General features: G+C 38.5%; 1 protein-coding gene across 1 annotated transcript in view; it reads right to left on the bottom strand.

The window, feature by feature from the left end:
- The window catches only part of pknox2 (pbx/knotted 1 homeobox 2), an 89,734-nt gene extending 71,144 nt beyond the window's left edge, over positions 1-18,590 (bottom strand). Inside the window, exon 1 of the mRNA XM_067494913.1 lies at positions 3,153-18,590. The gene's annotated coding sequence lies outside the window, so the exon portion shown is untranslated. The remainder of the gene's footprint in view (positions 1-3,152) is intronic.
- Between the last annotated feature and the right edge of the window lie 6,775 nt (positions 18,591-25,365).

Below are 25,365 nucleotides of genomic sequence, written 5' to 3'. Positions count from 1 at the left end.
CCTTTGTGATCCAATCTGTGAAATATGTGATTTAATATGTGAGTTTTGTGATTCACTGCAAACAAATTAACTATGACCATGAGATGCCAGCTAAACTCAGAAGAGGATCGCCTTTGCACCACATCAACATCCAAACTCTTACATTTTGCCACGCTACATAAAGTACACACTAGAATCACTGGCAATCCTAGCATCTGTTGGGGCCCTAGACAAAAATGTATTAATCGCAAAAGCACCATGCTTAAGATATGGAAAATACAATAAAATACACGCCACACTGCACAGTAACTTACAGTAATTCAATAGTGATTTATAGTACACATGTCCAAATTTCTTTGCATATTTAAATTTTTGTCCACCCTAGGGGGGCCCCCTAATGGCCTGGGGCCCCAAGCCGTTGCCTGCCTTGCCTGCTGGCACAGAGCGCTGAATCACCTTTACAAACCCTATTCTCCTAGTGATGTTAATACCCATCCCTCAACAATGTGACATCATCCTTGCAAAATAAATTAATATTCTATGAACAGCTGATTCTGTGTGGACTAACCAGGACTGGTGCTAATGAATAGGAAAGCACAGTTTTTTCAGCCCCATCTAACACTGAACTCTTAAAGCTCCTGAAAAACCTGAGCATACTTTTTTTTTTAACAAAAACACCCAAGAACATTCACACTTGATCGAAGGATACGTAGACCCATTCCAAACCAAGGCCACCCACTGAACAGAGAGCAACACTGACAGCAACCAGATTTTTCTACACAAAAAAAAAACATCTCATCCTTGTGTTAGGCATGATGATACAGAGATCCAAGGCCCACAACCACAGAATGTTACCCAACCTGAACCTGCTTAAACTGAATATAATTTCCACCTGGCCTGGCTCCAGTCACAGGCCAACTTTTAATTAATACAATGCAAGTGAAGCTTTAACAACCTAGTCGATGTCTTGGAAAATTATGAATTTTTAACAATAGTTGCAAAATTCAAGCTCAAATATTGAAGTACTGAAAATAAAAGAGAGAGAGAGAAAAAATGTCATTACATCCTGGAAAACAGAACTCTGAATCATAACTATCACAACTTCTTTCAGTTTTTCAAATGAGTTTCTAATTAGTTGCAAACATAGTTAAGTCCTAAAAGTCCTTTAGCTCATCTCAGCCTGAACCACAGGGACAGGCAATAATAGCCAAATGCTCCAGGACAGCAACCTAATTTCTAATATCATTGTCAAATAAAACACTACAGGTAGAGGTTAGCAACCACAACAACCAATAAGACAACAGCTTGTGAACGATTCAACCTCTCACCTCATCACTATGTTAAAGCTAATATTATGGCTGTTTTTCAATCATTTTAATAAATACGGAGTGTATTTAAAATATACCCATAATATTTAATTCACCCAAAGTTATTCAGATTTCTCTAAATCCAAACTGTTCAGATTCCATTCTGCAGTCAATAAAGGTGCATTATTCACAAGCCCCTCTGATTGGCTGGAGGTGTGACCTTAACCAACCAATGGGACACAACCTTATGAATAATACATATTCTCTTATACTGCATTAGTAGTTAGAGCCCTGTTGACTCAGTGGCATAGCATTGGGTTGGGAAGCAGAAGGCCGTGGGTTTGAATCCCACCACACTAGGTGTCCTAGTGCCTGTCCCGAGCCTGGATAGAATGGGAGGGTTGTAGTAGGAAGGGTATCGAACGTAAAAAGGGTATCGAACCAAAGCAACATGTGGAACACATTCCGCTGTAGTGTCCCCCGAAGGGACAAGCTGAAAGAGTTTGATCTTAAACTGCCGTAATACCTACAGTACATGATGGCGGCGGCTGGAAATAGAGTAAAAAACAGCTATGTAGTGATCTGTAAAGTGGAGTCTGATATGTGTGACATCACAATAGGAGTAGCTTCATGGCCACCTGCTCTTCAGGTAGGAGCTATTTAAATGTTTTAAATAACTTAGAAACTAAGACATTCCAGAACTGTGAGTCCAGTTGTTTGACAGCAGTGTCACCCCCATCACCTCACCATTCCACCCCAAAGCATATGCATTTTGTATCTACAGCTCTTTTTTCCTCAAAATGTAAAATCATTTTAATGTCATTACTTGAATTGTTCATAAAAATGGAAGCGTTTTTGCTACCTACCATTGTACATTTGTACAACATAACATTATAGTAAAACTTCCATTTGTCAGTCCAAACAAAAGTACTCTTTAACTACCCAGTGGGCAATGCCTGGTTACCTCTGTGATTCCGATGCAACCTCTACCTCACTAAGTTTTTTTTATTGGGAAGGACTCAAGTTCCGGTCACAGACATTTAAAAACCATTTGGAGACATTAATGGACCATTCTGTCATGGCAGTACAATATAGAACCACTCCAATGCAACACTGAACAAGCAGGAAAGTACTTGTATGAACACAGCACATAGCTCTATTCACTGGTGCTAATAGAAAGGAAAAGTCCTCATCTTTCTTTTTATTCCATGCATTTGCTTTTGCTTCTCATTGCCTCATCATTTTCTCTTGAGACCTCAAATGAGCAGACATACTATGTTCAATAGTTTTTACCATCTTTTGATCTCATTTACATAATTCAGGAATAAAATATTTGAGAATATGTACAGTATATGTGTATGGAGGAAAAACCAAATTGCAAATCCTTCTTATAGAACATGGCAACCACATTCTCATATCCTACCAGGTCACATTCATCTTGAAGCACATCCAAGATGAAAATTGTTTTAGGGGCTGAATCAGCAAGTTGAAGACGGAAAATATGCTCAGATGATTAATATAATTGTTTGGTTTCAACCAGCTTGAGTGAACTGCAGCAGGGTAATCATTACCATGTATTCTCACATGCCAACGTGTTTACAGCATGAATTACAGTACATCTTATTGTGTGCTCTTAAATTATATTACAGCCGGGTGCTGGCTTTTGAAGAAACAGATTAGCTCTGCAAGATCTGTCGTTACAGCAAGTCTCTTAATGCAAAATGAGGATTCGGGTTCATGTAACCCAAACTTAAAACAGCACACAGCTTTGTTAAAAAAAAAAAAAAAAAAAAAAAAACTTATACTATATTAACAGACACAATCTGAAATATATATTCTATGGGTTTTATAGGACAGACAACTTACAGTTAGCTTGCCCACAGCAACGCAGCAGCTGTCAGTGATGTCGTCTCTTGCCCAGTATCCAGCTCTTCACACAAAGCCTGTCAAAAAATGACAGTGTTTTAGAGAAGTGGCCTAATAAAAACATTGGTTTCTCTAAATGAAGAACGCTAAACGAATCAGGGATTAGATAGGTGGACAACTCCACTTTATTTTCCTGGAAGAACAGAATGCCATTACTTTTATCTGATATAAACTAAAATCATCTGAAGCATCCACCCATGCAGATAATGTTAATGAATCTCATAGATAAATCTAACAAATTCCATAACCAAAACCAAAAATGTTAGTCCATCTTTTAATATTTTGTATCACTCCTCTTTGTGTTACTCCAGTAGCTCCTACTGAAGATGTAAAATGAAAAACAAATAAATAAATACAAAAAAAAAAAACAATTAAATAAAAGCTGGGGACTATTTTCAGCAGCAGATTAAATCAAATCTCATGTTCTAGGAAGTTTTTAGCAGCAAAAGAGAACAGCAGTATATGTGGGATTGGATCAAAATATACTACTTTGTGTGTGTGTGTGTGTTTGTGTGTGTGTGTGTGTGTGTGTGTGTGTGTGTGTGTGTGTGTGTGTGTGTGCGCTCATGGTAATGAAAGAACATGTTATCAAGTGCAACAGTGACTCATCAATGTGTTTTTAATAGTTTTTGGACAACAATAGAGCTCTCTGGCACTGGAGAATATGATATATCAGGCTTTTATCACATACACAACACTTGTTAGCCGGATACATCCATTGTTGATTTGAGTCTTTTTATGGAGTGTGTTTGCAACGAAAAAAAAAAAGGATCCTTTGCAGAGAGAAAAATGTCTGAATTTTAAATGAATGAACAGTTATGCTAAAGCAAAATAGAATTCCTGGGGTTGTTCTACTGTAACAGCTGGCAATAAGCAAATATTTTACGATCGTTACCAAAATAGTCAGAGTTATTGAAAAAAAATAGCGAAAAAAAAAATTGGTCATGTCCAACTTAAGTCGGCATTAAACTGCCCTCCTATTGCCTGCACTGCTCTGCTTTTCTGTCATCTGCTACACTCTGCTACACTCTGCTACATTATTAAATTATCAAAAACAAAAGAAGGAAGCTGCAAAGCACTAATTCTGAAGAAGCAGAATTGACTGACTGAGACTGAGCTTCAACCAAAACATTTTGATCTATTTCTGCAGTGCTACCAGTGCTGTTCAATAAGTTTGACTTCAGCAATAGTATGTACAGCTCCTCTCCACAGTAAGATACGGTTTAGAGTTTATTTCTACAGAAATGGTTCTAAAAAGTTTCACACTGTTGCATTAGGTCAAGTCAACTTACTAAGTCTTTACTTAAGTGTGTTGCTTTTACACCAGGGACAGTAAAATGCGTCTAAGGTACGAAATAGATCATTTAGAGGCCTCTAACAGAAGAAGTGCTGGAATACTATTACTAATTGCCATAATTTCTACAGTAACAATTTACAGTAACTTCTCATTTTTAAGCAAATATTAACCAACTGAAATGAAGCTAAAGTATTAGCCTTATCGCTCGTACACACAAGCCAATCTACGTGGTAAATGTCTTTCTTTAGGATATTTTGTAATTTCTCAGGACTCATAAACAGGTAGACTAATTGAATTTGAGGCTAGTGCAACAGCACTTTGGTGAAGGCAAAGTGATTCCGAACAAATATTTTTATCATCCGCTGTATGTGTTTGCTGTGTGACTGTGTAATTACATTTTGTGCAATTGTACAATTTTGATTCAGAGTGTCATCAGTCAGTTTTTTTGAAGCGTAGCTAATGGTTGAGTTTGGGGCTCTTATTTACAAAACAGCTGTTTCAAATGTCAGGAATGAACATTACACAAGTCCACAATCCAAAAATGTCTATGGTATTGCATTGTAAGTTGAAAGATCAACCTTTAGATGTGTGTTGCAAAGTTAAAGCATAATTACTCTACATGGCTCAATTTGTTACCATCTGACTTGATTTACAGTTAATCCACCAACTTTTTATTCTACCAACCAAAATGCATCTGATTCTTATTTTTAATGACATTGTGAAAACAGGGAGGTCAGAGAGCCGCTGTGACTCAAATTCCTTTGAGCAATTCACTGGCTGCCCATGTCTGGGCCACACAGAGCAGAGCACCACAGAGGGAGTTATGCCACACATGCAAAAGATTTAAGTTCAATCAAGCATTCAGTGCTAGACACCTGATCTTTCACTTAAAGCTCCTCCCGAACAGTGGGAGTGTGGTTGGGCCTCACAGCAGGCCACCTACCTCCAGCAATCTATCTGCTATAACACAGAGCCTCTGAATGGATGGTATTTAACCAGGCCTGCACTGCTCAGTGGGGACTTCTGTGTGTGTGTGTGTGTGTGTGGGTGTGTGAGTGATAGGTAGGTACTACAAGGGGCCTCAAGTGGATGGAGGGATAGGAGTGAAAGCTATGGAGATTTAGTACCCAAAAATTTCTCTTTCTAGGAGTTTTACCAAACTTCCTAAAGTAAGAGTAAGTGGAAAAACCAGTAAAAAGTTAATATCTATCCTTTTTGTCGTGATAGATTGTTTTAAATAGCTACGTTCTTAAGAAAAGTTATTATTCATGTTAATGTACCTTTTCATTCCACTTTGACCATTTATTTCCATCATTTTACAAACCAGTTTGAACACAAATCCAGCTATAACATTGGCTGAACCTGGATTCATCAGGCTCTTTCTTAACAGTGAAAGGTTTGGAGCTCAAACTGTGAGAGAGTACAGATATTAAAGGAAATGAAGAACTCTTGAAGATGCAGCTTGAGTTTCTTTAGCAAACATCCCCCTCAGACCTTGGGAGATTTGGGTGAGAGCATTTCTAAGGTTTCTTTCAGCCACAAAGAAAACATTTTAGCCTCTCAGTAATCCTTCCTGAAGCTCCCCTTAAGCTCCTAGGGCTCTTCCTCCCCTCAGTCATCCCTCTAGCCCTGTCTGAGATACTAGAGAAACGTCTCTGTAGACTCAAAACTCTGCCACACACACGCAAGCAGACACACACACACGAGCGCGCGCACACACACTTCTCCATCTCTCCATGACCCCTCAGGGACCCAGCTGACCTTCCTGTTGACGTCAAAACTAAATCAGAGCGAAAGCTGGTGCAGCGAGGGGCTCCACCCAGGGGACTGGAGGTCTAATCACTGTGTTCCTCACTAAAGCCACAGAGGAAACATTAGAATTCCTGAATCTGCCCAGTATCAATCACAATGCAGCCTCTGCATGTACACACTTATACCTACAATGCATGGAAGAAAAGTGTTATTTTAATAATACTGTACCTGATTTTTTACCCTCTTCATATTTGATACTTATGGTACACATCAGCTCTACTGTCCTAACCCTTAAGTTATGTTTGCATGTCTGAGTCCTGTTTCCCTTTGTTACAAACACTTTACACCCCCCTTTACACATTTATGTTTGTTGGTAGCATTTCGATCTCCCAGAACTGAGGTTAATAATATTGGAAAAATTGTATTAGTGATAGAGATTATAGTTATTTTTTGCATGTCACCGCAACTCCACCTCCACCTAAACATCCCTATACCTGGACAATTCTGTCTCTCTCTCCCATCTCCATTTACACACATACTCCAAATTGTCATGTAGAAATGTATTCTTCTTCTTATTATTTTGTTTATATTTAAATAGTTTTGACAATTTTTGAAAAATATGAATGAACTTTTCTGATACATGTGAATAGCAACGGTAAATGTACATGAATTTAAAAAAAAATTGTAATTGGGATAAAGTTAGCACTTGTAAACCGTCTCATTTACATTCTTTGTAGCTGTAGCCTTGATGCTGTGAGTTTGTTAGACTCAAGAACAGTTAACACATGAATTAAAGGGGGAAATGTTGTACTTTTTCTCATTTACATTTAATAGACAGATTACTTTTAAATGTAAGTAGTTTAATAGTTTATAGATCATTTAATTTTGATCTTTAATGAACTAGTTGTATGAGTTGTGTGGATTTGTTGCTTTTCTCTGTGTTCTTTTAATGTAAATGTAACATATTGGTGACAAAAGATAAAACGTCACTGTACATTGTAATTTGGGATATCTTCCAAAATTGATTCAACAAAGACAATAACAGTTGGAAAATGTACTTCATCCAGTTACTACATTTATACTGTTATATAACTATGTACAATTACACTAGGCATTGTGGTACTTTTACTGTTGCAAACGGAGGTATTTGCAAAACTGACAATCCTGATACATACACAGACTCAGGCCGTGAATTCTGCATCAAATCAGTGGGAGCATGAGACCTTGCTCTTGATTTATGTTTCAGCTTTTAATATGGCTGAAGGCATTGGCCTCAAAGAGCGTTACACCCTGGACAAGTTGCGCTTGTTGTCAAATAATTGTTTTATTGTTGCACTGTGTACAACATTTGCTCATATCAATAATGGGATATGCTCCAATGCATCAGGCAAACCCTGAGAGAGGATCTACTGTAGCCTCATTTGACTCATTTGATTTCACTGCTCGCATTTGTGGCAAAGCAGGTTTGGAGAAGACACAGGCATGATTAATTATTTGCAATTTCCTGCCCAAACTTTCTGACTGATCATATGGAGACTCAATATAGCGAAAAACAGAAAACTCCAGATGGGCATCTTTAAGATTCCCAAATCCTCCTTTTTCCGCTTGCAGGAGTTTTGGGGTCAAGGTGTGAAGGGAGGACCAAAAGACTTGTTTCCCACAATCCCTCCACAGCTATAGCCCCCCAGCTGTTCAAGGGCTTCCATAACAACAGCTGCGCAGAGGTTTAGTGGTTCATGTTGCTATGACAACAGCAGGATCAATTGGCATGCACAGACCCTGGGTGCTAATAGCAAAAGTGACATTACGCCATAATTTCATTTCAATAAAACACAGGCAGGTTTTTTTTACTGCACCAAGATTTGGGAAGACATAAAAAAGGAGGCAAATAATTAATTTTGCATGATAATGCGAGTGGATCGTGCACCCGAAACCAGCAGTGAGCTCCCACGCATATTGACAAACAACCCAGCAACCTCACACTTCAAAATCATTCCTTGGCATTGAAGATTAACCAAGTACAGAGCGTGATTGTTTCCAAGCAGCACAATGGATGCTAAATAAGTCTTCATTTCCGGCAGCTGGATGTACCACAGATCACTGACCGGCCGGATGTGCAACAATCACAAAGATTTCTGTTCTCCTGACAAACAGGACATTGGGTCACCTGGCCACCTTAACAGTGAGGAGTCAGACACTACAGCAGGGATTTACACTATTGTACACAGCTGTGAAAAAACAGCCTCTGCTGGACTTGAGGTTTACAATGTAAAACAATAGAATCTTAGGTGGTGTATCACAGGCTGGAACCTCACATATAATGAAGGAAATACAAATGTCTTAATGAGCGTTTCACAGTAGTAAAGCTGTGCTGCAGCTTTTCTCAGGCCAGTCACACTTCAAAAGTATGACGCTAATTCCTGAGTATTATGGGGGACAATGGCAGGTATTCCCAGTGGAGTAACCAGACCTGGTGCGGCATCACCATGGGTTTAAACTCAACTTTTAATGAGCATGGTGCTGATACATGCAGCTGGGCCAGACAAAACACAGCACGCGCTTTAAATCCACACACACACCAACATGAGTACTATGTCTAACCTATAGATCTAAACAAGGATCCCTAACTTTGTACTACTAGACTCTTGACCTACAGTATATTTGCCATGGATTTTTCCTCTCTGTCTTATAGAACATGATAACCCACTGTGAACAGTAGGGGGAAGCCAAACAGGAATCCACTGCTAAAAATACCCACGTTGCGATGAGTCAGGATGGACTGAGCAAACAAAAACAGACCAGGCTAATTTCCTCAATTCTGGACTTTCTGTAAAAACTTCAGGAAAAGAAGTTGCAATCCTCAGGGCCACCAGTGGCTTCATCGTTTTAATAAGGGAGGGGAAAATAATAATCCGTAAACTAATGGGACAAAAACAGATTATCCAAATGGAGGCTAATGATCTGAAAAAGAATAAAATTCTTAAAAAAAATAAAGGTGCAGGAAAACACAGCAAGTATTTAGTATTGAGATGTTTACTGGTGCTCAGTGAACTGAATTGCTGAATACTAACAAAACTGTAACAGTTTATATTAGAAATGTATAGACTTATGGATAAAATACAATAGTCGCAAAGATCAATAGACATTAATATGCTTGTTGTAGGTTTTTTATTTTTTTAAACTAAAATATTTTTAAACTGTCCTGTACAGTGTTACAGTTACAGTTACAGTGTTGTCAACTACGTTAACTACATGTTTAGAACTGTGACAATGATGTAACATTTAGTACTAATTTTCACCCATATTTTTCAACATAATGAAAATGTTAAGGTTCTACAGTCATTTCCATGCATTTTGATAGTTTCACTAACTCTTCATTATCTTATTGTAGTTTCAAGCTTCCTCACATATTTGACTGTGCTAAAAGTCTGAAAATTTTTAATATTGGATATTTCTCACTGTTCCGTACAGTGAGAAATTATGATTATGTTTTACAGTGAGTGTCTAATGACTCGACCCTTCAGGCTCGGGTATGAGTCCTTCTCGTTAACCACAAAGGCAAATCCAAGGTTTCAGGTGGGTCTCAGAAGCCTCTCTGACAAGTCAAAAAAATAACCAATAATAATAAAAATAATAATCAACTATAATATTATTTGATAGTTAAATAGTGAAGTTAAAAAAAAAAAACTTTACAAAGTTAAATTCGGTCCTTTAACTTCTAATGCGATGTTTTATTGCAAGACCTTGAGTTTTCATGGTTCCACAATCCAGTATCTACACTCATAATTGTCTGAATTACTGTCAGCATGTCCTAAACAGTAGAAGATGGCACTTGAAAACAACCACAATCTCATAAAGAAAAACAGGAACGGGTTAAGTTGTACATGTTTTACTGTAATAATAATGTAGAAGACAAAACAGTCCTAGGCTGATGACTTATTCTGCTTCCTATTAATTTGTAGCAATCCACAAAGTAAAGGGATTCCAACAGAAGTCGATTAAAGTAACTTGTAGACACAGAATCCTTTCTATGGCTCCAGAGTAAACGAACTGTGTGGATCCATGAGGGAAGCTAGTTGTCATGCTCTTGGCCACAAGACCTGTTGGATTTGAGACTTAAGAACAGGAGCTTTGGTTGTCATCTTGTCATGACGGACAGGCATTGTCCAGCTAAGGATGAGGCTGTTGTTGTGATATGTGACCTACAGCTGTGGAGTAACTGACGTCAGTGTTTTATTTTAACCTTTATTTATTTGTAGCAATTTGACTGAGCGTTCAGGAACATCCTGATCACGTTAACACGGTTCCACAGCTTCACGGTGGTGTGGAAGTCGAGCCAAGCAACCAGATTGCACTGCTGTCAGTTTTCTACATTTTAACACTGAGAGAACTATCCATAAAACCCAGTTAAAAATATTTTCAATCACTTATAACCAATAAAAAAAAAAAAAAAAATTCTCTGAGTATTCAAACTGCCCTGTCGCTCTGATATCTCCGTCTGGATCTCTCCAAGACGGACGTGGAGGCACTGGTCATATCTCACGTTTACTACTCCAGTGCCCTCCTTACAGGACAGCCAGCAGCACAATCCAACCCCTCCAGATGATCCAAATTACAGCAGCATGTTTCATTGTCAGTTAAAAAGTAAACACGTCCCACCACTGTTCAGACCTCTGCACTCGCTTCCAGTGGCCACCTGCATCAGGTTCAAAGCTCCAACTCTAACCTACAGCGTGATCAACTCAGCAGCAGCTTCCTACCTGAACTCCCTCATCCAGGCCCAAAATCTCTACCTCCCACTGTGCTCTGCCAATGAACGACATCTGGTGCTCCCTACACCACATAGCAAAAAAAAAAAGCTACAGTAACTCATTCAGCAGCCTCTATCCCAATATTCAAAAAGCTACTGAAGACAGAACTTCTCAACTTCCTATGTGCTTAAATTAAGAATGAAAATAATAATAATTTCTTATATTGAACTCAGGTCTCAATGCGCTTTAATGTTTCTTCCCTGACTCAGATTCTTAGCTTGCTTTGTACCTCACTTATAAGTCACTTTAAATAAAAGCATCCACCAAATGACTCAATGCAAATGTTAAAGAACTGGTGCCCTCAAAAATCTGCACAATTTATTTAAACATAGAAATATTTTTACAGGTTTGCTCAGGAGACCAGAGGTCGAGTTCAGTGTGAAACAACTTTCTGTTGCTTCTTGTGGCCAGTCATATGACTGAGCATTGACTTTCAGCAAAACTACAATATTTTAACTACACCTAAATAGCTTTGTTTAGCGCTTAAACCCAACCTTTGTGTCTAACGACAACTGAACTGATATGTTTGCGCAGTTGTATTCCAGCATTTTTTTATGTTTAGAATGAAAAATAACCTTACACCATGCAGCTGCCATTTTGGCACCCCCTTAAGAGACTGTGGCAAATTGGCAGTAATTTCAACAGATGGTTCTATGGATTGTATGAGAGAGGGTAGGAGCAAATGACCCATAAAGACATTAAGGTTGGTAAGGGTTGGAGGACTTGAATCAGAAAATTATGCTAAATAACCCTTTGTGCTGCTCAGTATAGAGTAAACTACTTGCTCTATATTATGTGGGGATAACAAATTAATGAACAAAGGAATAATTTTGGATACAACCCACCCAAAATGGACTAAGGTACAACAAAGATGCATGATGCTCTTTCTGGAAACATGAAAAAAGCTACAACTGAAGCAGGATGATCGTGTTTGTGAATTTAAATAGCCACAGTCTACCAATCATTTCCACTAGGGTCTCATTATTCCTAGCTAACAATCACGAGGTGTAAAAATGCTTTTTTTTTCCCTTTTTGTTTTCTTTTGAAGCAAATTTCACCACACTTTCATCGTCTCGCCATGAAATAGGGTAGGCAGGGAAGACAGATACACAATGGAAAGCCAAAAGCAGAGCAGACAGTGAGGAATTCCCCATCAGTGTCTGAAGTGAGCTAACCTTTTTTTTTCTGACTCTTCCCTCCTGGTGAGAGTCCAAGGGAAGAAAGTTAACTCTTTCACGGACCTGCTGGATGTTTGCACAGTGTGTAAAATCTCTTATAATAAAGCATTTAACCTCTGTGGATTGAGCCTGCAGAGAATATGGTCAGGTATTCTCACCTATTGGACTGTATGCCTCTCCCCATGTCATTTCACAGCCCCCCTCACCTCAATATCCAGGTCGGTAAATATTAAGTACATTCTGTCCCTTTCCCAAGAAAGTAAAGAGTGGTGCTAAATTTAAAGTGCTCTGTGTTGGTTTACAACACATTAAAGGGTCAGCACTGGAAACAATGTAATGCTGGTCATGATCAACAGGTGTCAGAACACACGCATTGAAGCTTGTTGAACACCAAAACCACTAAGTGGCCAATCAGCGTAATAGTCACTGGACAGCAGCATGCTGAAGACAAAAGACCCACACTCGTGTTTGAGAATATCCTACCTGGTTCCTTTTCTTTCCCCAATTAATTTCTTCCTCCTGTTTCTCTCTCCTCACTCTGTCTCGCTTATAAACTAACACACTCTCAGACAAACTCATCGTCCATCATGTCTCACCTTTACAGTCTGACTGACAGCAGTCCGAGCTGACCTTTATCAGTAAAACACACCAAGTTTGTCAGAGATTTAGAGAAATAGACATAAATACCCAAATCCTAGTTGATCTTTATAGTAATCAGCTGGCATGAGGTTTAATTAAAAAGAAAGAAATTGCTCTTTAACATTTTATAATAAGACATTGTTCCTGTAAATATGGCTAAAAAGGTTGTTTATGCCAGCAGAAGAAAACTTTTGGAATATTTGGGTAAAAGTACAATATTTGCCTTTGAAACGTATCAAAGTCAAACTGTGAAGCAGCCAAAAATGATGATACTCCAATATAAAAATCATTTATAGTAACTTTTAACCTGTACTACTAACCTGACACAAGCGTTACTTCACTTAGGAGAAAGGTTAACCTTACAAAAATGTTCTCTTGAAAGCAAACAAACCTGAGCCACAATCAGCACTATCACATTTCAAGTTCCCATTTACACCACGCTGACACTGTTGCAATGCCAGGTCAGTGCCAGCAGCTAGATGGGGGCTGACATACCACAGGGGTATGAAGACCTTGACCAGAGTAAGGCGGCTGAGTGGAGGGGCAGTTGGAAAGCTTCCCTTACTCTCTTGGCGAGAGCCTCAACACATACCAGCAGACGTGACGCTGTACCGCCTCCAAGCTGCCGTATTTACCCGCACGCCGTCTCGGCAGCTGTTTATACCTCACTTTAGCACAGCTCCATCATCACTCTTTCGGAGGAACCTTTATGGAGTTGCACAGAGAGTGGGAGGTGTGTGTGGGTGCCTGTGTCTTTTTCTTTATTATTATTCTTTTAAACTGTTCTTCTTTCTGTGAGATAATTAAAGTTCTCGAAACTTTGTTATGAATCCCTTGGAGATGCTTTGTCACCTCTTTGGCTGCTAACGCTTGTATTTGGAGAAGTTTAAATGGGATTTGGATAAAATTCAGATGTGTTAATATTCAGATTGTGTTATATGAATAAGAGGAAAAAGTATGACCCTACAAAAAGAACGAAACCAAAACAAAACCTAACCCCAAACTCTCCAAAACTCTGCAAATTATCTCATATGCTATGGTAATTACAGTGGCATGTGCCGGTGCCATTTATTTACAGCGGGAATCATATTTAGTTGCTTTTTTCTTTCTTTTTTTCCCTAAATATTAACAAATGAAAATACCTCAATGCTGAAAACCGCTCACTGTGTGTGTTTTACAGGTTTTTGGCACAGGTTAGTAAAAAGTGTCGATGCCAGAAAAATGTTGCAGAACCAAAAAAACTGCAGCTGAAACATTTGGCATCAAAGAAGCTGTTTGTGTTATTTAGTGTAGAGAAAAAAGCCTTAAAGATGATACTGTGACAGCTTTAACTGTGTGTCTCTGGTAAATGACTAGTCTGCAATGTGACCGAAACTTCAAAGGCATTAAAATAAGTTTCATTTACAGCAAGAACACCAAGTTTAAGGTTCACATTTCTTCTACAGTATTTATACACATCACATTTTGCCAGTATTTAATAGTATTTAATAGAGACACTGAAAACACTTTAATTGGGTTATAAAACCTGAAGTTATTGCATTTGCAAAACTCCCTCTTTATGGACATTTCAGACTAACTCAGGGCAAGGTAACACTACTGGAATTGGTGCTGATTGGCTCAACTCAGTAAATAACTGTTTCCAAGCATCCAGCAGCAAGTTAACCTCATTTAAACTAGAAGAACTGCTGTTGTGGGTTCATACATGTAATGGCTATATTAGGACTGGTCTGTTTTCACTGCAGTTTAATAGTTCAAATTAGCATCTGACATTATGGAACCTTAGGGCAACATATAAATGCTTAGACTACCTTAAGTCCATATCTTATAACTCAGAACAAGTCTGTCTCCTAAAAATTCTGTTTCTATGCAACCAAACTATAAATGCAATTAAATTTCCAGGGAATCTGAATTACCGCTTGGATTATGTTTTACTTTACCACTTCCTTGGGACATACTTGCACAAGGAGGTGGTTGGTATTGGATGGTGGTTGTACAAAACATATGACTGTCACACCATAGACCCAAGCTCAACTTCAAAGTCCCATTTGTGGTTAGGTTTAGGCAAGATGGAATTTAGGCAACAAGCACTTTGGTTAAAATTAGAGAAAGATTGTGGTTTGGTTTAACTGTGAATAAACACATTGTGTCTGAAGTGAATATGTATTTCTCTGTTAAGAAAAACTACAAAGTGAATACTGTACTGCAATAGTGCAAGATCAGATTTTTCACCAACAAAAAAAACTTTATCTGTCAACATTTTAATTATGCGTTCAACAACAATGTTTTTGAATTTTCATGTATTCCGTTCTTATTGTACAAAAGTACAATAAGAAAAAAAAAATCTAAATGCATTAAGGTGACGTTGTTAAACTAACAAATTGTGTATGATATTTTTATAAAAGCTAAGGGTCAAAGCTCTGTGGTACTACAGGGATAAAAATAGCACTTAGTAAAGCAAAGGGGATTTTAACTACTTTATGTACTGATGGGCGGTTAATCAAAAATAGCATATCATCATTCATTACTTATTCAAATCTATTTTACTTATCAGCAAAGAGTAACTAAAGCTGTAAAATAAATGTAGATGGAGTAAAAAGTATGTTTCCATCCCTTGTAGTAAAATTAAAAATAACATCCAATGGAAATACTCCTGCAAAGTACAAGTACCTCAAAGTTGTACTTAAGTACAATACCTGAGGGTTGCTGCTTAGAACCTGCTTACTTGTGAAATCTCAACTAAATTAATATGTGTTAAACAGTGTCTGTCATGTGTACTGGAAAAGCTCTATGCTGCAGACATCCACCAAAGTCAAGTAGCATATTGGTCTGTCTTTGACAATAATCTCCATGATGCTCCTATGTCCTTGTTATGTCTTCTGCATATAAACTACTGTCTGCTGTGGATCCTGAAATAAATGTCAAATGCATTACAAGGTACTTTACATGAGAAATATTCCCAAATAGAGACAGGAGAAGTGATCACACTGCAAAATATATTTAAAGAATGTTGAGAATCTTCTTATTCTTTCTGCCTTTCTCACTTTTCAGGAACGGCTTTCACAATACAATGTGTGAGGGGCCAAACCCTCTTATCGTGCCACATATCCTAACATGCTAATTACCACACACATAGAGTCTGAGTTCATTTATTATGCATAAAATAACCTAATATGATGACTGTGATAATTATGCACACATAGATAAGATAAAAGAGTAGTAACCAATTATGGTGCGGGAGTTGGAAAAAGTAATTATTCTTTGTAGTGGAAAAGAAGTCTTGCTTTTGGAAAAGGGGGTTTCAGCAGCTTTGCTCTCTTTCTCCCTCTGAGTTCACACTGCTGCAATTAACATGTGGAATCATCTCTGCTCTCCCTGATAATGTTTTAATGAAGATTTTCTCGATTAATAGTAACACAGATACACGTACAGCGTAATGTTTTCAGTATTTAATGTTTTTACTGAGTGACAATTGTAAAAATAAATCAATAACAGTATAGAAGGGGCTTAGGAACTGCTTTTAAAGCAGCTGCCTTTAAATGCTAATTCTACATAGATTCATTTACAGCAATCTGACTGTTTTGATAATAATAAATGCTCGCTCATTGAGCTTCTTCACACAGCCCCTAAATCTAACACGTTTACGTTGTGACTTAAAATGCAATACGAGCTGAAGCCACGAGTCTCGTCAGCAGCAGCAAATCAGGAAGGACACTAAAAGAGTGGTGCTCAGAGTGGAGCGCTCTCATATGAGACGCGTGGTGCAGAGTCATTAAATATTACCACTTCTAAAATCAGAGTTGGCATGCGGTTAGGCCGCACCACTGTGCAAACATACTTAACACAGCACTGCTTTCTTTGACAAATTATGTGCCTGCTACCACAAATCACAGGAAACAGACACTCTGCAGTAATCAGATTTTTCTGTGATTGTTTTGGCTTGATTTTTTTTTATAAATCCAACTTTGATGTGATGGAAAGTGGCAGCCTAGTAACCGAGTTTAACAAGGTTTAATATGTCATCATGCATTCTGCTTGGTGTTTCACCGCTGCTCTTGGAAACTCTGGATAAGATGCAAACTTGATGATTTATTACAGCGAGAAGGACACAGGAAAAAAAATACACAAGCCCCATTTCCAGAAAAGATGGGACACCTGAACCTTTATTTGACTGTACAAGAAAGAGCAAATTCGTAGTATTTTGTAAATATAATCATTGTTGCAAAAATGCAAAAAAGTTGGGACAGACATGTTTAACACTATGATACACAATCTTTCTTTTTAATTACACTTTTTAATAGTTTGGGAAATGAGGATATCAATTGTTGCAATCGCCCAAGTGGAATATTTGCTGATTCTTGCTTACAAGATTTCAGCTTCTCAGTAGTCTGTGGTCATCATTGTCTACTTCTCCACTTCGTAATGAGCCACGCAAGTTTAATTGGAGATACAGACTGCGACAACCAAAAATCCACTGACATAGAACTATCCGGTGTTTCTGCACAGAACGGACAAATGGCTTTTTAATAAATTTCAGGTTGCCTTTTTGGATGCAGCAGTGGACTGTTTTAAGTGATAACGGTTCTTAAAATTTCTCCCTGGCCCACACTTGTATGATAGTTTCTCATGGAATGCTGCTTGAGGGCTTGAATGTCACACACACAACAGTGGTTTCTGCCCTCAGTCTGCTTCAGCTTCTTATGATGAAAGACCTGAGTTCTTTACAATCTTGTGTTGAGAAATATTCTTTTTGAAGTGATTGACTATTGTCTCACAAAGCTTGGCCCAAAGTGGTGATCCATCTCTGGTAGAGGCTCAGTCATGATAATTTTGGAATCATCAGTGTTATTTTGCCTCTGCTAACGTTTTTGAGTGTTGCAGCATCACACTCTAAAATGTATCATATTTAGAAAATATAGGAAAACACAAAAAATCTTATCTTTGTACTTTTTGTCATAAAAATAAATACATTTTAGTTGTTATTGCATTTCTGGAAATGGGGTTTATAATATAATTATAAACAGGCAAAGGTTGTATAATCACATATTTAAAAAAGCTAAAATAAGCTACAGTATAAATACATTATCTGCAGGAGGATTGTCTCACTGACCTCTAACTAAAACCACTTTTATAGAATCAGGAGTGCACACGTCATCTTTATAATCATCCAAAATGGACTCTACGGATTGCTGTAGTTTACTCATGATTACTTGCAGATTCTGAGCTTTATGTCGAACATCATACTCAGAATGGTCCAGACAGTGTTACAAACAATATCAAATCACTTTCCACAGGATTGCCACATTCTCTAAATCACCCGAAACATAAGCCCAATGGGGGACATTTTCTTGAAATAAATTTGTTTCCGTAGGTGTTGTTCCACCAGTCATTTCCAAACAGGGAAAACACAACACATACGAATATAAATGTGAGGAAAGAAAGATGAAATTAACCATCAGTTCTTGATGTGCTCTAAAGCTTTAAACTTGAGGTTAATGTCAATGGTGCTCATGTTGCCTTACACTCTCAACAAAGTCATAATGTTCTAAATGTAATGAAGTGAGGAGATGAGAAATCAAGGACGATGAATACAGCCAAGCCAGCAAACACTGCATTCCATGTGGCTCGTATGCACAGCTGATGTTTGAATAAACAAGGTACTGTACGAGTCTATGGAAATGACTGACCCCCCTCCCCCTGTTTCCTTGGACATTAACAACCTCCTTCCCCCGATCACTACGAAAGAAGCACTTTGAGCTAATTAACTTTACTTGTAAAACTCTCTCTATAATACATCCACCCGGCTTTACCATGTGAAAGACGTATGGTAAAAACTTTACCTGGATATATAATTTTAACATTTAGTAAATATCATGTAAATGCAAACACAATGGCTATATCTGCTGTTCAAATGACTTCATTTGTTATCCCAGTGAAGAATTTTCTCTGGATGGTGGGTATACAAGTTGCAGGACCTTGGCAACAAGGCAACAACGGGGTGGTTAGGATGGAGAATGTACAAAGTGTACCTTTGTTTGACTCCAGAGACAACGAAAGCACTTTGGTTAAAGGTTGGAGGAGCCTTAAAACTAAGTAAATAGATACTAGATACAGTGTAAAGACACTGTCAGTGTTTTTTGTATTAAATAAAAATTCTGTAGTCTGGATATTTGGCAAAAAAGAAATGTCTGGAAACATTTTACAGACATGTTCAGTTTCAACATATTTCCGATTTGTCATTTAGATGATATAAATTAACAACATATTCTAATTATGTTGACGGAGAACACGACCTGGTTGCAGTTATGGTCCTTACAAAATGTACTTGCTGTTGCAGTTTCGTTTTTTTAGGAGACTGAGTTGTCCAAAGAGATGCTGAATTGCAAAACTGGGCATTATAAAAACCAATGTGTAACAATGGTAAAAAAATGTTTTGCTGAAACGTTTATTAAAACCATTTTTCATATAGGCAGATAGGCTTATTAAAAACTTTATGTTGATAAAAGAAATGACTGGGGTAGATTCAAACATATCAAAGTATACTAATTAGCCACAACTTTAATACCACCTGATGGTTTTAATGTTGTGATTGACAGGGGTCCACGTGGGACAAAATGTGTATCACAGCTTGCTAGGTATGTCACTGTGTAGTTGCAGGCTCATCTGCGCTCAAAGTGATCCCTGTCCACTACAACATTACAACCATCAGGTGGTATTTATTTTAAAGTGATCAGTGTATGAGCATAATTTCTCCGAGTCTATGTGGCTGTCATGTTTCCTATTTTCTATATTTATGTATTTTGTAGCATTAGCAGCATTGTTTTCAAAGGAATTTAGATCCTCCAGGCGTTGATGTAGGTTGATATGAATCAGACATTTTGGATGCCAAAATCATTTAATGAAATATAATGCTGGAATAAAACTGTGTTTTGTTTGGGGTTTTTTTGTCCCTTCGGCTTATCCTGTTAGTTCAGGATAAGTCACCACAGTGGATAATTTTGTCCTCGTGTTGATTTCGCACAGTTTTTTACACCGGATTCCCTTCCTGACGCAACCCTCCCCAATTTCTACCAGCCTTTGCGCCGGTACTGCGTGGCTGGGGATGAGGATGGGCTGTTGGGATTCAGTGTCTTGCCCAGGGATACTTCGACATGTGGTTGGGAAGAACGAGGCGCAAACCTCCGACCCTACGGTCGGTAGGCAGCCACTCTACCAACTGACCCACCGACACCCCAGGAATAAAAAAGGGTAGTCCTCCTTTAATATTTTCAGAGAGACAAGTCTTACGAAGCCCTACATGGAAAAAATGAAATGGACCTGTACCGTCATAAAATCTTGGCACTTTTATAGCAGGGGACAGGACTACATAAAGCAAGTCATTTGCAGCTAATAAGAGTGATCACTAAAATGCATTAGGGCAAATTATTTTGTCCTTGCCACTGCATAATGCTTTTCCTAAAGTCTGCTGATAAGGTGCTGTTTCAACAGAGAGCTTATACACTAAGTGTTTCATCAGGCATTGGCAAAGATCACATAGATTAACAGCTACATATACAAATGGATTTGAAGAGAAAGCTTCTTTTGTTAAGGTAAAGAAGCAGCTATAGACAGTGAAAGCATTGTCTTTCAGATCGGTTGTGTCCTAGAGTGCAAAAGGCTGAACCATTCAGATGAGTGAGTGGCAGAAAGAGCAACGCACTTGAATAATATCTTTGGAGAGGATTGTGAAAAATGGAACTGTGCGCCAGTAAATAGCCTTTGGAGGTCACAACTTAAGCGCTGTTGAATTTCTATTCAAAGTGCAGCAGACTTCAATGAGCTGTTCTGCCAGTAATCAAAGTAGGGTGTCTTCAAAAGGCCATCTACCACTATTTCACCAAGGCTAATTTTTCCTCTCAACCGCAAACCTTTCACATGTTGTGTCTTGGGTACCTAACCTGTCTCTTTCTGAAGCTCCCCTGTGTATTGAACCTAGTAAGTAGAAGAAAAGTGAGACATTGGGAGGTAATCAGAGATGAATAAGCACTAAGTTAAGCTTAGTGTACAGCAGTTTCTGTAGTGTACTTGGCAGTAAAACAGATGGTGCTGTATATGCTGAAGTACTAAAGTTTATAGAGTAAGTTGATTTTCTATATTTTTGTTATTGTCAACAAATGCCATACAAAGACTAAAACCAACAATGAATTGTCTAAACACAATGTTTTTTAATACTTAACCTGATTTTTCATCTATTCCATGCACTTTACAAGTGTGCTTCTCGTTCATCCATTCACATGCACGTGTAGGCACACACACACACACACACAAATGATGCTATCGAGCAAGGCACTGGCCTGACCCAACAACAGCAACTACAGGTTTAGTGTCTTGCCCAAGGAAACTGTGATATATGGAAATATGGACCAACATACCTCCTGAGCCACAATCACCCCATTGTCAAAAGCATTATTAAGCTACAAGCTGCAAACTTAGGCCTAGTCCCAATTCATATTTTTATCCATACCCGACAATTTTGCATTCTGCCTCAAAACAGAGCAACAAGTTGCAGTCAGTGGATTAGTGGTTGAAAATACCCCCCTATGGGACAACCCTTCAAGACCCATATGTATAATCAGAACTGAATTGACTTGTCTTGTTTACTGAAGAGTCCCTGTAGTGGTAAAACACGGGGATACGTCTATAACACCATTCACATTTCCAATACACACACGCTAACATATTTTGCTTCGAATCCCAGTACACCAGAAATAATAGACACTGAGGCAACCTGTGTCTTCTGTCCACCAGACCTGCACTGCTTTCAGAGGAGCAAAGTTGTATCCTGAAACGATGAAATGCAACATGGAAATGTTAATGTGAAAGTAATTATTTATTTTAGTCATAGTGTTCATCACAGCAATTAACATTAGCCTGGTGGCATCCCAACATCAGGTGAACCACTGCACACCTGCTGAGCAAAATGTCCATAATACAATAAACCAAATTTAAAGTAACATAATTGTGTGATTAATATATGGGGGCGGCTGTCGGACGACCACAGGGTCAGTGGTTCGATCCCCTGTCCCGACTATGTGTCGAAGTATCTCTGGGCAAGACACTGAACCTCTAACAGCCCCTTTCCATCCCCGGCTTGCAGTGCCAGTCCAAGCCCGGTAGAAGTTGGGTAGCGTCAGGCAGGGCATCCGGCGTAAAAAAACTGTGCCAAATCAACATTCAGACAATGATCCGTTGTGGCGGGAAAAGACAAAAGGACAAAAAAAAAGAAAAATTGTGTTATTAATATAAATTTTCTGTTATGGAGAAACTACTTTTTTTATTCACACTACTCAGTTTTAAGGTTTTAAGTGCTACGTGGGCCTTCCACAAAGGTTGGAGGACTTGGACGCCAAGGGTTAGGCAATAGGGTGGTTAAGGATACACAATTAAAGTCAACCAACTTGTCTATACTGTCTGATCTTCACTTGTAGCAAGGTTGTTGTTTTTTTTTACCCCTGGCTGCTAAAGTGAATCGGGACACACCTAAACCTATACATGAACACAAAATAAGGAGAGTTAGGGCTAAGTGGTGGGGCCAAGGCAGAGAAGTGGGATTGGGCTTTATATTTTAGGCTTTAATTTGCAAGAAAAAGCTGCTGTGACTTTTCCAGTGACTAAATTAATTCATAGTGTAAAGGAGCACAGAAGCACTGAAAACCAGCATTGATGACATTTTCCACTTAACAAAGTTTTAAAGAGCATTACACTGTGGGAGATTTTCAAGAGCAGCGACACCAGTTTGGCCCATGCATTTATTCATTTTTTGGAGGGAAGCACAAATATGCAGCCATACAGTGCTTGGTGGGATTTTCTCTGCTATGATCTGCTGTTGAATTCAAATCAAATATTTTGAACCTCACCCAGCTCAGCTGTTACCGGGACTCTCAAATATAATAAATTCAGGATTTACTGGCAGGCTTCATATTTCTCTGTGTGAAGCTCTACTCATTTATTAGGATTATCTACATTCCACCAGAGATAAGAACCAAAGGCACAATGAGGTTCAGAGTCTTGTTAAATGTATTTAGATTCAGAATATATAATAAGCTGTTGCTAATTTGATTTTGTGCTTGATCTCGGAATAATAAGCACAGACGTCTAAAAATAATACACTTTAATTGTTTTAGTGTAAAAATAATGAAATCAAAGCAATTTATGCGAGCTAGTAAGAATTCTGAAGACATTAGTGAGAGGAAAAAGCCTACTTCTTATACATGTTTCAAATACATTTCACCCACAGTAAACACTCTATCTGTGCTTGCATCCTGCTGCTGGAAAAACGAAGCAGTATTGGATTCCTCCATTCTATGCCATGACTTCAACATAGTTTATGGAATGTGTCCCTGCTGGGTTTTTATTTCCTCTGTCTGTAAAAAAAAAGCAATGCAATCAGAGTACTGACGCTAAAATCATTACCTAATGACTAAAGTCTTTGTGTGACTTCTTTCACGCTGCGACATTCACTGTTTCAAGCACACATCTCATCTAACTGTGTGGAGAGGAGCATTTCTAAAAGTTAGTTTGAGGACTGTCTGCAGGGCAGATTGATTCAAATGTGCTCAGCCCAATAAATCACCTTCTGAATACAAATATGGATTTTTCTTACATGAAGGTTTTCAGTCTTTTTAACAGATGGCAAACGTGCCCAGCCGTATTAACATACCGTGCTGCTGTAATTATATGTTATATAGTGAAGCAAACTACAAGTAATTAGCAAATAACATGTTTGTGAAGAAGACCCAGGGATGACTAACATTGTTATACAATAATGTCACCTGTATAAATTTCTCAGTCATAAAGTTGAGACTTTGACAATGACACCCAATTACTTTTCGATTTTTTTTAGCAAACCTAACTTACAATCATATTTTACTCTTTTTTTGTTACTTTTGTTATTATTTCAAACAAAGATGATTCTCTTTCCTAGTGATGTTTTAGCAATATCGTGTGTGGCTGCAGTTTCCAAACTTGTTAACTATACTAGCAAGTATTTTAATCACATCTCTATGTCCTTTCAGAAACAAAGCTTTGTGATGTTGCTACTATGGAGGATCATTAAATTTGCCTGCTGCTCCTCTTGGAGCATAAATCAAGCCAATCCATTTCTCCCCGACCCCCGCTCCCTGGTGGCTTTCTTAGAGCCATGCCAACGCAGCACTGGCTGTGGAATGAGCAAGGGTAAGCATGCACGGGCTGTCCTTAAGCCGAGCTGTTTGACGGCATAAACAGGCCTCTGCCTCCTCTTGAGAGCAATAGGGATCAAGCAAGCTTAGTAGGCATGACCTGTGAGGGCCCAGACAGGGCAAAACATGCAACACAACACAATTGTCTTAAGGATCGCTGCGCTATTGAACATGAGTGAAGCAACCTACATCACATCGCTTACGGCCCCGGAACAGAACCTAGATGCACTCCGCTGAGGATTCCCTGCAGACTGAAGCCTTATAAATAATTCTGAACATCCCCTCTGTTTTTTTACAGCCTAATTTGGGAAAGTGAAGCCCTCAAAAACAATTAGATGTCTCAAAATCTGGTACAAAGGAAAATACATTCTGCAAAGTGAGGCCCATTAGTCTTGCAAGACCCTTGGAAAAAAAAACTAAGAAAAACGAGAGCTTCTGAAAAAATGATGTATTGCTTTCTGTGGCACCATGCAGTGTGGAATTAGAAGCAAAAGCGAAGAAATGACAAGACATTTGCTTGTGGTTTAATTCCCCCAATTGCTTTATGGCCATACATAAATGCTTAAATTGGTTTGTAACATATGCTCTCCTCGCTCTGTTTACTTCCTTCATTTGGTGTGACTGAATCACTTTATTTGTGATTATCACCCCAAAAGCTGCTGGAATGCACAGCATCCCACCTCATGATGTAATTTACCCATATAGTAGGAATGAGAATATGCAAATAGTGTCAGAGTATTTTGCAGCACAGAATATGCCCCAGGGCTACTTGTCCAATGACACAAATCATCAATTAGGATCTCAGCAGGGTTTTGGGGGGATAGACTAAATTGGCATTTTCCCTATCTGACAATATGTAGAGTCGTGTGGGGTACGTGACAACAAAGAACAAACAACACTGAGGGTGACTAGTGTTCCAACACATGCATTTATGTGTGTGTGTGTGTGTGTGTGTGTGTGTGTGTGTGTGCCTGTCTGTGTGAGCAATTTATTCCCAGCTGAATCATCCACTTTGAGACACTGACAAAAGGTACACAATAATTTGAATAGTGTAAAAGGTAACAGACCTTTTTTTAGTCTTTCAACAGCGACTCACAGCAACAACAACAACAACAGTGTCTTTCAAAGCATTTACTTTCACATGGGGGGGCTGCGTGTTTCGTTCCTCGTGAGATTTTATGCTCAGCACTTTGCACCTGCCGAATGTGTCTGATGGAGGGAGCTAAAGTGGTCTAGATCGCCATTGTGATTTCTCAGGGA

Source organism: Channa argus, chromosome 24, assembly GCF_033026475.1.
Source record: "Channa argus isolate prfri chromosome 24, Channa argus male v1.0, whole genome shotgun sequence".
In the NCBI taxonomy this organism is placed as follows: domain Eukaryota; kingdom Metazoa; phylum Chordata; class Actinopteri; order Anabantiformes; family Channidae; genus Channa; species Channa argus.
This window is presented reverse-complemented; position numbering and strand designations above follow the sequence as displayed.